This window comes from Corvus cornix, chromosome 10 (assembly GCF_000738735.6).
Source record: "Corvus cornix cornix isolate S_Up_H32 chromosome 10, ASM73873v5, whole genome shotgun sequence".
Classification (NCBI taxonomy): Eukaryota; Metazoa; Chordata; class Aves; order Passeriformes; family Corvidae; genus Corvus; species Corvus cornix.
Genome location: NC_046340.1, coordinates 1760751 through 1772487, shown reverse-complemented (window position 1 = coordinate 1772487; position 11737 = coordinate 1760751). Strand labels below are relative to the sequence as shown.

Here is an 11737-nt window from a genome sequence, read left to right as displayed (position 1 = left end):
TGGGTGGAAGAATTGTTTGCAGTCCTTATGAAGTGTTCCATTAACCCTAATATTTTGCAGTGATTAAAGGCTTTGTTTAAACTTTGAGTTGCACTCATTTTTCAACTAAACCCCAACTTTTAAATGCCCAAATACTTCTTTTAAAACATTTCGGCTTTTCCATATGCTAAGCCGTTTCTGACTTAAACTATTCTCTGAATTCAATCCAAAACTGGTAAGAGTTTGATCTCCTCAATATTCAACTATCTGTAAATTTACTATTCATCAAGAAAAATGATTACTTGGATTTTATTACCAAGAAACCTGCAGGGGAGGCATGACAGTCACAGGAATTGCATGGTGTAGGATTAAAAAGAGATTTATAAAGAAATTACTAACAAACATGGCACACGCTAGTCCCCATGGCATCAAGAAATAAAAGAGGGGAGACAAAATCCAGTATAGAGTAGGTACAAGGTCTTATTCATTGCAGATTACAGCAAGAAAAAATACTTCACACTAAATACCAGAAGGACTTGCTAGGAAAATCAAAAGGTATGTAACACAAAGAAGAGATTCTAGATAATAGCACCGTTCTGAGAATTACTTGGTCATTTAATTTGCATGAAATCCTGAAAGATCCCAGCCTGGACTCACTGGGAGAGATGGGTCAGCAATTGCCAAGGGTATAGATGCAAAAAAATGAAATAATTGTAATTCACACTTCTTCATTCTGAGAAACATAACCAGTAGATTAATAACTTGAATTTTACCTTTGCAGACTCTGGGTTTTCCTGTTCTGCTTCAGTAGACAGTGCCAATAGTAGCAGAAGCTCATTTCTAGAAGTCAAATACTTTGTGTAAGCACCATAATATTTAGAGGTATTTGGAGCTTATGAAATGCTGAGGATGCTCAGCGTGCAGGTAGAAAGGCTGTAAACACATCCTATTCCGAAGTATTTTGTCAATGATGGCAAGCAAAATGATGACCAGAAGCAACAAAGAATTGTTTTGCTGAAGGTTTGGGTGGTTCTTGTTTCACCAAAACTCCACACCCGAAATCAAGGGCTTTAACACTGTGTCCTTGGCCCAAATCCTCCTTCCCAGTGACCCACTGCTATGGCAGGCAAGTTTAATTCATCCCTTCCCACCTGATCGGGGGGTCACCACTTTCCTGACACTGTGGGGGTCACCACATTACCCTGGTGGAGCCAAGGGCCTCTGAGAGCCTTCCAAAAGAGCAGGAGAAAAGGCTGCTGCCAGGAGCCAACTGGGGCTGTGGGCAGTGCCCTTCCCGCCTCCAGTGCAGTGTGGCGGGCAAAGCCTGCCCTTCAAACCGGGCAAAGCCTGTCCTTCAAACTGGGCAAAGCCTGTCCTTCAAACCAGGCAAAGCCTGTCCTTCAAACTGGGCAAAGCCTGTCCTTCAAACCGGGCAAAGCCTGTCCTTCAAACCAGGCAAACCCTGTCCTTCAAACAGGGCAAAGCCTGTCCTTCACACCGGGCAAAGCCTGCCCTTCACACCGGGCAAAGCCTGTCCTTCATACCGGGCAAAGCCTGCCCTTCAAACCGGGCAAAGCCTGTCCTTCACACCGGGCAAAGCCTGCCCTTCAAACCGGGCAAAGCCTGTCCTTCATACCGGGCAAAGCCTGCCCTTCAAACCGGGCAAAGCCTGTCCTTCATACCGGGCAAAGCCTGCCCTTCAACCGGGCAAAGCCTGCCCTTCATACCGGGCAAGCCTGCCCTTCACACCGGGCAAAGCCTGTCCTTCATACCGGGCAAAGCCTGTCCTTCACACTGGGCAAAGCCTGTCCTTCACACCGGGCAAAGCCTGTCCTTCAAACTGTGCAAAGCCTGTCCTTCAAACCAGGCAAAGCCTGTCCTTCATACCGGGCAAAGCCTGCCCTTCACACCGGGCAAAGCCTGTCCTTCAAACAGGGCAAAGCCTGCCCTTCAAACCGGGCAAAGCCTGCCCTTCACACCGGGCAAAGCCTGTCCTTCAAACAGGGCAAAGCCTGTCCTTCAAACCGGGCAAAGCCTGTCCTTCACACCGGGCAAAGCCTGTCCTTCACACCCAGAGTCGGGAGGCACTGACCAAACTCCACATCATGCTCGGGTAAATGGGAGCTCTGCGGGTTGTTCGAGTCTGTCACAGAGCCTGTGTCACCTGCCAGGGCCATTCCACCTCCTGAGAATTCATCTTGCAGCTTTTTCCCCCTGCTCTTTCCAAGACCAGCTGCGGGTCTGGAGCCCTGTCCGGTGGCAGCTCTGCCTCGCAAGGCCAGCGGAGCCCGACGGGGCCGCGTGGGAGCTGCGCGGCCGCCTCCTGACCCAGCGGGACGGAGCGAAGTTACAGCTTCTCTGCTCTCTGCCCAGCAACTGCTCGAATCGGAACAGAAGCACTTCTCAGACCGTGCCTCAGGTGCCCCGATGCCCACGGGCTCGCTGAGCGGGGCAGGCAGGGAGGGGTGGCAGGGATGCGCTGCCGGCTGAGGGAAGGAGCAGCTGCCGTGCGCTGCCCGCCCCGATGGCGTGAGGGAGAGCAGATGCTCTGTGGCTCCGTGTGCTCCCGGGCAGGGTCACCTCTCCGACGTGCCTCTCGGCCTGGGGAGCAAAGGTGACCCCGACTGGGGCCTGTTTTACTGCTGGCAGCGTACCAGCGACTGTTTTCTGGGTCTGCTCTGTTGACTCGAGTTTCAAGCTCAGCAGCACTAATTTGCCTTGTCTCCTGAGGGTCAGTGTCATTAGTACACTGCTGCTCTTCTCTTAACTTCTGTGAGATGTGTTTACAACACAAGGGCCCAAATCCCTTCGTGCCCCTTTTGTGTACATGTAAATACACATCTGTCCAACTAGACAGATGTTGATTTAGCATAGCTGGGAATGAAGAAGAAGAAAAGGAAGTGGACTCTCAATGCAAGCTGAGTGCTTGTCTTTCTTGGGCCAGAACTCACAGAAAAGAACCAACAAAAGTCTCTGAGAGAGATCTAATCCTGTCCCTAGGCCAAATCTAAAGACCACGCCTTCTGCCGTGCCTCAGAGCCATTTGTCCATCATGATCTTGAAAGCCTCTGTTGGTTCACTCCCTGCAGCATCCCCGGGGTAACCAGCTGTAGTGCTTAAGTGTCTGTATTTTGGAAGATGTTCTCTATGTCTAAATTCACTTGCCAGAATGACACATTAGACCTTGTGCAACTCACAGGAACTGTGGAGAGGAGTTTAGTTGCTTTACTTTTACAGCTCACAGTAAAATACTTGCTGGGTCTGAGACTGTGCTGTGTCTGTCAGAGTGCCTTGGGGGCCCAGATCCATGGCCACAGGTACAGGCTGGCTGTGTCCTGGCTGGGTGGCTGCCCCTGGTTTCTCCACCATGGACAAGCGTGCTCAAATCCCTCTCAGTGGCAGCTCCTGCTGCTGCCACAGTACAACAGCTACAAGTACGGAACAAGCATTACCTGGGAGCCCCAGCAGCATATGACTTGCTCCAAAGGTGTCATGCAAAATGGCAAAATTTGAATCCATAGAAGTCAGTCTGTGCTATGTACTACCCAAAAATCTATGGATTAATTTCATCCTCTCAGTCTATATACAAAAGTGCATCTGTAAATATTGCCTAGTACTCTATATCCATAGTAGTAGAGATTCTGTGATTTAGTAAGACTTTCTTTAATTTTATTAATATTGAGTATAGCCCCTTTACAAAACTTATGTATGTGTACTGTGGTACTGCAAATTCCAATGATTTATGACCCCTCATTGTGCAATCATTTTAAAAATAGTTTTTAAATTGAATACAAACACTTTATCTGTATGATGGGGGTACATAAATTATGGCTACAGTCCTTTTTGCTGAAAGCTTATGGCTCAGAAAAGTCACAGGAAGGTTTAGTAACTGAAAACATGTTTAATAAAGGTAAGGTATTGCTATTAAAGCAAACAGTTATTCATGCTATATTTTAATTTAAGTACTTTTTATAGGAGCACTATGAAGTAATTTATATAGATACAGCTGTTGAATGTCTGGTTTTGTTACTAATAACAAAAAATGCCCTTACATAAAAAGGCTGTTACCTGCACAAAGAGATTTCTATTAACCTACACAGAAAGCAGAGGGTCTAAGGCCACACTCCTGTGAAAGATCATCAGCTTCAGTACAGTGTTCCTTGTCTGCTTTCATGCCATCATGTGGGAAAAGAAAGGCAGTTCCTGATGCACTCAAAGGGTGTGTTGACCTGGTATGTATTGATGAGCAGGACTTTGGAGGACTGTGTGAAAGTGTCCCAATAAAAGTACATTGTTTAATGGAAAGTTACTTTAAGAACACATGTGGGAACCTTCAGATCCCATATGCCAAGGAATAATCTGCTCTCATTAAAAAAAAAAAGGTGTGTTTATTGCATGGAAATTTATGAACCATTAAAAAGTAAAGTTGACCAACCATTTTTAATTTTCCTTCTTAATTTGGCTTCCTCTAAACCCAAGAACCCCTAACCTTTCCTTAAATACTGCAACTCATCAGCCTGTGAAATATCCAGGCTGAATTTTCTGTGAATGTCAAATGCATATTTTCTCTTGAACCTCAGCAGTGACTAAGTACACATACTCATAAACATTTCTGTGCTGTGGCTTGTGGTAGCTTTTAGCATGGTCTGAGAAAAACTCTTAAAATACATGCTTAAGTACACTGCTGAAATAGCTTCAAGAAATTTTTTGAAATTACTTTTCACTTCTGTTTTGATGAAGCTCAGGTAAAACTTAAGACCCATGTGCAGCCCTTTGTTCTGTTTCGGTGCAAGCAAGACCATGCAAAGGCTGTTTTCCAGGACTGAGCAGCCCAGCAGTCCTAATGGCTGACGTAAACCCTCTAAAAATGGCTTGAAATGGGTTAGAATAGCAGATCTGTCTCTTTCTGGCTGCTGGTGAAATAGTACGATTCACTGAAAATCAAATTTAACTTTACAATTTTGAATAATTGTAAATATTACCAGCAGAAAGCCCATTCTAAGCCCACAGATTTATTTGCACGTTTAAGGTTCCTCTTCCCCATTTGCCCATGGGTGCATTTGACTCAAAAAAGGAATTGCAAGGAACTACAAATATCGGCCTCAGGAGCCCAGATTTAAGACCTGAACTCAACCAAACAAAGAGCACCACTATCATTTGACAGATAGTGTTGCAGACTAAATTTTGTGAATATTCTGCCAATACGCTGCCAAGAATGCTTGGTAGAAATTGCTTGCGTGTGAGTAACACTGAATGTGACATATGGGGAAATTGTACATCTTTTGCTGGGAAGCAAGATCATATTAGGCAGTTAATCACTTTCCTCTAATCACTATTGCCATGGTTTGTACCATTTCTGAGACTCTTTCAGGGCTGTAACGCTCAGAAGTGCTGGACTGGAGCATGACTATTCCATGCACGGGAAACTGGTGCACAGAAAAACACAGATGTGCACACACATACACAAACCATTTCCCATTAAAATCAATATTGGATCCCCTGTTATTAAATCTGAGTACCAAAATATACCCAAGGCACATTTCTTTAATTCCAAGCAGCAAAATGGTTCACAGGGTGCAGTGGAAGCACTAGGAACATCACTAGTATTGATTAATGGAATATGACTGAGGGCAGAAATTAAGCTGGGGATAGGGGTCTCCATTAAAAATGTTTATTGCTAAGTGCTCATGTATCACTTCAGTTCCTCTGCAGATTGGATAAAAAACCACATTACAACCTTCTTCAGGGAAAAAGAAAGACATTTAGCTGACATATTCGTCAAAGAAATTTCCCTTCCTTTCTTTACTCCAATCTTATTTAGGGTGCTAAGAGTGCTAATAAAACCTGAGAAGTACCAGTTTGGGAAGAGAGTTAAGTACATCCTTAACACAAAGCAACACTTGAAGCAAAATATATGCTTTTCTATTCAGCTCTGTTCTGCATTCAGTGGCCTGAATCTCAGACTAGGAAAATCAGATCTGTTTTCATATCTGAAGTTGGATACATAAAAACTGTGCCTCCCCCTGCCCCATGAAATTCATTAACTTACCCAGCAGCTCCACCAGGTTGTAATCAATTCAAGAAAACACCCTGTAATGAAGAAGAGAAAAAGTATTGATACCATCCACTCAATCTGTCACTCTCCAAGCCTGACAGCAACGTCAGAGTCCAATTGTCTAGCAAAGAGTCTTCAGGATGAGCCACTTTGGTCTGTGTTACTCTCTGGGTACCTACAGCTGCTCCAGAGTTCTTTGTTTTCACATCCATCTCTTTTGCTTGCTGTTCCAGGCTCATCAAAATGGAAAACTCAGATCTGAGCCTAAAATTTCACAACACTTAAGCATTAGTAGAACTTAAAGAGACTCCCCTTTATAAAAACCAAAATACAATTCCTAGGGTATTGGTTTTATTTGTTTTATTTTTATGAGACCCATTGAGTTGTATCAGCTTGCTTTTTAATAAAACCTGCTATGTTTGCTCTTGCTGCAATGCAGAGTCAGAGGGATGGACAAGAACTGAGAACACCTCTGGTGAACATTTCCTGGAACCCCAGTGGACTTGGTTCTTACTTGTTCCTTACTCCTATGAGGTCTTTGACTCTAAACCCAGGGATTAACTTCTCTGCAGTGATTTTTACTTTCTTTTCATCTTAGTTTGGTCTAAATGTTGTTCTAAATTCCATGGAATGAAGTGATGGACCTGGGAAGAAGAGAATGGCATGTAGCTGAATCTTTAAAATCAGTCGATTTGTGGCATTGAAGGGAAACTTGCAGATAATTATCAGATAATAGAGACAGTAGGATGCTCTTGGCACAATACATATGTAAAGGACTTCCAGGAGAAGCTCCCTGTGCCCTTGCCCTGATTAGCAATTACTGGTGCAGAGGCACAGTCCCTACTCCTGTCTCACCGATGGAAATCTTCCACTGTTCTGCCTCCAAGGGAAAACGGTTCCCAATTCTGTGTGGATTCCTGTCTCCATCTCTGGCAAGGCATGCCACAGTCTGCACCACCACAACAGGGACTCATAGAGATCCCAAGAAAATAAGAGATCAGTTAAACAGGAAAGCTCAGAAACTCAGTAGTCTGCACAGTGCTGCTTACCTATCCTAATCCATGCCAGCTGAAGAGCTGCCATCTGGTAAGGGCCTCGGCTTACACACAGCAAAGGCACTTCTCCAGTCCAAAGCCAGTGACTGTTCCAGTTCACCACAGTTCCAGTTTTCCAGTTCCAACACACACATGCACACCCACACGCCCCCCCAAAATGGTGAATTTTATTTTTTTTAGTTAGTTTTCACATCCCTGAAACCAAAATAATCTCTTAATATGGTTTTATTTGTTGAAGTGTTAACAGAGGAAGCACGTAGGTACAAGGACACAATCAGTCTGTAGGCACCTCCTGATGCTAATGCATGAACCCCCCGTGCTTGCTGCAAGTACAGCAGAGGGAGGAACAGCTCAAGAGCTGGAAAAACAGCAAAGGAAGGAAAGCATGTGTGAGTGAGTGAGAGTGGGAGAAAAATCCACAGTCAGGCCAGAATTCTGCTTGCCAAAAAAAAAGCTAAGAGATCTCTTTCCAAAAGAAATTAGTCAAACCAGGGAAACAAAAATAATAATGCTGTGTGCAACTTAAAGCAGCAGCTGCTATCTGAGAGAAAACATGAGATGAGTTAGAAGACACAGAAGATTAGTCTTTTTTTGCTTTTCAAATTATTATGTTTGTCAAGCTTTTGGCTCAAAAATGTTTGACCTAATCACATCTGTTTTACCAACTTAAATGAGAGGCCTGGCAGCTGTAGCTGGCAAAAGAATCTCCAAATCTGCAGACAACCTTCCAATATTTGGGCTCTTGTCTGAGCAATGTAGGGATAACAAAGTCTATACCCTGAAAGTGCCTGTGCTGTGCACAACCACTTACAGACGGATGCTGCTGTAGCCACCCTGCAAACAAGCCTGCTTCTAAATTCAGCTGTTCCTTGGCTTAGCCTCTGGAAATGGAAACCCATTACTCTGATGAATGTAAATTTATTTCATATTCTTGCAAACAATCAACTGAAGCCTCTTTGTCTGCGCCCAGATACAAAGGCAAACAATGGCTGCTGAAGAGAAGGGAGGGCTGGCAAGTTGGAACACAACGTAGAAGGTCTTGCAAGTAAGATGAAGCCAATCTGTCTTGAGTGAACAGAGAAAAGGTGTTTTGCAGAAATTAAATCATACACATTTCTTTTTACTACACAAATATGTGTATAGCAAGTGAAAAAAAGAGAAAAACACTATTAATATGGTTGCACAAAGATGAACTGGCTAGATGATCTAAAATAACTTTTTTTTTGCGCCCCTGTAACCTGCTGGGTTTTATGTAGTGAGAATTTCCTGTCTGTCTAATTTTCATTGGCACATCAATTTTCTTGCAGTGCCTGATTCTCTTTCAACATCTGTTGCTCAGTTTGACAGTATTAATTTTGGATTTTTCCCCAGATCCGATTAGTTGAAGATTGTAGTGAATGCTGGCAAGAGATCTAAGTTTTCTGTCTCTCTTCTTCATAATGAAAAAATGTTTTCTTGAGATTCATAATTACTATCACTGTGTTTGATACTGAAAATCATAAAGGTGTTTAGAAAACTCTTACACATACTAATAGAAATAGGTTTTCTTCTCTTTCCAAATATTTTCTCCACCTGTCCATACACACACACTCCCCTTATTATTTATGACTACTGTACCCATGAATTGTAAGCACATCCTTCTAAGCATGTATGTTGAAAATGATCAATTTTTCCTGTGTGTAACTGCTGAAGTGTTATTCTAAAAACACTGGTGAAGGTCACAGAACACCAAATAGGAACATATATACAAGCACATTGTATTATTTTGGTTATAGTCAGTAGAGACAAGTGGGTGCTCTATGCCATTAATCATGTCTCAGACACAGCCCTTGCCCCAGGGGGCACACAATCTGTGTTTAAGGGAAGAGCCAAGGTGCTCTCAGGCAGAGCAGAGAAGCTCAGAAGTAACATTTGTCAGTTTGATCAGTGGCAGCACCACACATGAACAACATCTATTTTTGTTCAGATGATGGCGATTTAGGTATCCAAGCAGAACGAGGAAGCAGCTCTGTGAAATCCCTCTGACAGTGTTGCTCGTGCATAACAAGAACATAGAAAAGCACATTGGTTGCTCCTTTAGGAGTGCAAGGGCTCAACCACCACAGGCCAGCCTGTAGAAAGCAGAAGGAGGTGCAGGAGGAGAATCCAAACTGTCCCGGGTGGCTTAGGAGAAGGAAACAAGTCAAGTAGAGCCAAATAAAATCAAATCCTTTATTTGGTGTAAATGAGATGTAAGGGAATTCTGTGTTCCCCAAATTAAACTCCACTGTCTGCAGTTGACCTGCAAGGATATGGTTAAAACAACAAGCTACTAAAATAGTCTTGGAGTAATGTTCTAGATGGATGTGGACAGAGAAAAATGCATTTGCAATGCCAGTGAAAAGGATGTTGCAGTAATCAAGATGGGAGATGAATGGTTTCTGGATGAGCATTTCAGCTGTCTGGCAGGATTGGAGAGGCTATATCTAAGATTTAAAAAAAAAAGACCCAAACCAACCTTGCAGGATTCAGGTATAATGTGACTGTGAGGACCCAGAAAACATTACAGGACAAGTCTGATGCTCCAGTTACTGGCCTAAGTAGCAAGTGGGATTGCAGTGTTGAAGGACATGACAGGGAGGTGGCTTGGAGAGAAAGATTAAAAGCTCTGTTTTAGTCCTGTTCAGTTCAAGCTGATGGTCAGACAACAACAAGACTTGGAAGACAGACCAATTTTATTTTGAGCAGAATGAGACAGGTCTGAAATACAGAGATAAAGCTGTGAGTTCTCTACAGAATGGCAGCAAATTTAAATTAGGTTCAGGAGGGTTAAATAGTTGACATACAAATAGGTTCTAAATATCTGCAAGTGAATAAGGAGAGGCTCTTTACAGGTAAGTGTACCATGTATAAATGCAGGCACAATGAATGTACATCCCCTTCCTAGAATCTGTATAATTGTATATGCATTTTACTTCATTAATGAGATGCCCTTGTTCAAAGCAGTGTTGATTTTGCCACTTATTATACAGAGAAACAAAATCTAGCTACAGCTTGGTGTAGGTATCTGGTATCCTGATGTGAGGATCTTAAATAAAATAAATCAAGCTGATCTGAAAAATGACCTCATTCCAGACTAGGAAATCCTGATTAGCACAGAGGCTGATCTTTGCTCTCACTTGTGATCAAACAAATAATAGATATCCATCAAGCTGTTCTTCCTACAGTTCTGCAAAAGAATAATTTTGACTTTTAAATACATGGGAGGTGTTGAGATATTATTAAAGAAATCTGAGAACTATCATCTGATTGTGGGTAATTTATTGGCTGCCTTTGGGTATTAGCAAGATCTGTCATTTAGCTTTGTAGAAACCCAGATGCTTTCATAAGGCACTTGACTTTTCCAGTCTTTCCGTTTAAAAATCAGCTGCCCTCACTATTTCAGTTCTAGATCTTTTGATCCTTGTGCTTTTATGTACTGGACTGTTCAAAGTTAACAGGGAGCTGCCAACTGTACAAATGATGTTTTAGCTTAATTAGCTCTGGCTTACTCTCCTTAGCATGAACTCCACATAAATGCATGCAAGTATTATTGATTCAGAGTGGCTGATCTATAATATTGCTCTGGAGGTGAATTACCACAGACAAAAAGGCAGGAGAACAAAGTGCTCTGTCTAAGCTGCACTGTTAACAGCAAGATTTTGGAAGGCTGACTTTTAAACTGCGGCCTCCCCAGACTGGAGGGATTAACTTCCTCATCTGCATAGGCACAGACAGGCACTCAAGCTCTCTGTTTATTTATGTGCCATTGCATGAAACATGCATTTTTTTCTTCATGGTTGGTATTTTACACACCTGTACATACTACTGACAATGTTTAGAACATCTTCAGTCGGACCACAGTCACAGAAAAAAATTTTGTATTTTGATGGCACTGCACAAGCACTCACAGCACAGGCTACATCTGCCTGTATCTTCTTAAAGGTGTAACAACTGCTTCTGTTCTACAGGCACTTTCCCAGCCACAACTCATTTGAAAACATGCATCCTTATCTCATCAAGTGCTCTAGGAATTAGCGGGTAGATGTCTTCATGTGTATGTGAGTTGTCAGTTTGATTCAGAGTTACCCTTAGACGTTGGTCCTCTGCACTCTTTAACCCTGCTGCTGTTCTATTACCCCTGCTGGCCTACCCTGGAACGGGCAAAACTGGAACGGGCTAGAGCTGAGGTCCCTTTAAATAGATTTCAAAGGCAGAATTTTAACCCAGGTGGGAATGGTAGTGCCTTCTGTGCGCTGGTGTTTCACATTTTAACAGCACATTTTCAAATACCATTTTACGCTGCCAAACTTTAATCATTTGGTCTGAAATTTTATTTGCCACTTGATCTGCATCACAGAAAAGCCCATAGAAGAATTCTTACTTTTACCTCCAGAGTGGGGTCTGAAGACACTGTCAGCCACAAGGACAGAACAAAGCCCTGAACATCTAATTACATTCACTGCACTGAGAGTGGCTGGGGTCCAGTGGTAAAAATATTACAGTAAATCAAAATGCGTATTCCTGGGCAGGAAGGATACAGATTTAAAGCTGGACAGCAACACAGGCTCTGGAAAGTCTGACCACTGGAGTTTCTGTGTCTGCAATCTGATCTTGGTAACAGTATACC

General features: G+C 43.0%; 1 long non-coding RNA gene across 1 annotated transcript in view; it reads right to left on the bottom strand.

Annotated features, from left to right (window-relative positions):
- Nucleotides 1–757: 757 nt before the first annotated feature.
- Nucleotides 758–11737, bottom strand: part of LOC120410527 — a 250231-nt gene continuing 239251 nt past the window's right edge. The window contains exons 9-10 of the long non-coding RNA XR_005602730.1: nt 6029–6069; nt 758–819 (exon numbers count right to left, since the gene is read on the bottom strand). This is a non-coding gene — a long non-coding RNA (uncharacterized LOC120410527). The remainder of the gene's footprint in view (nt 820–6028; nt 6070–11737) is intronic.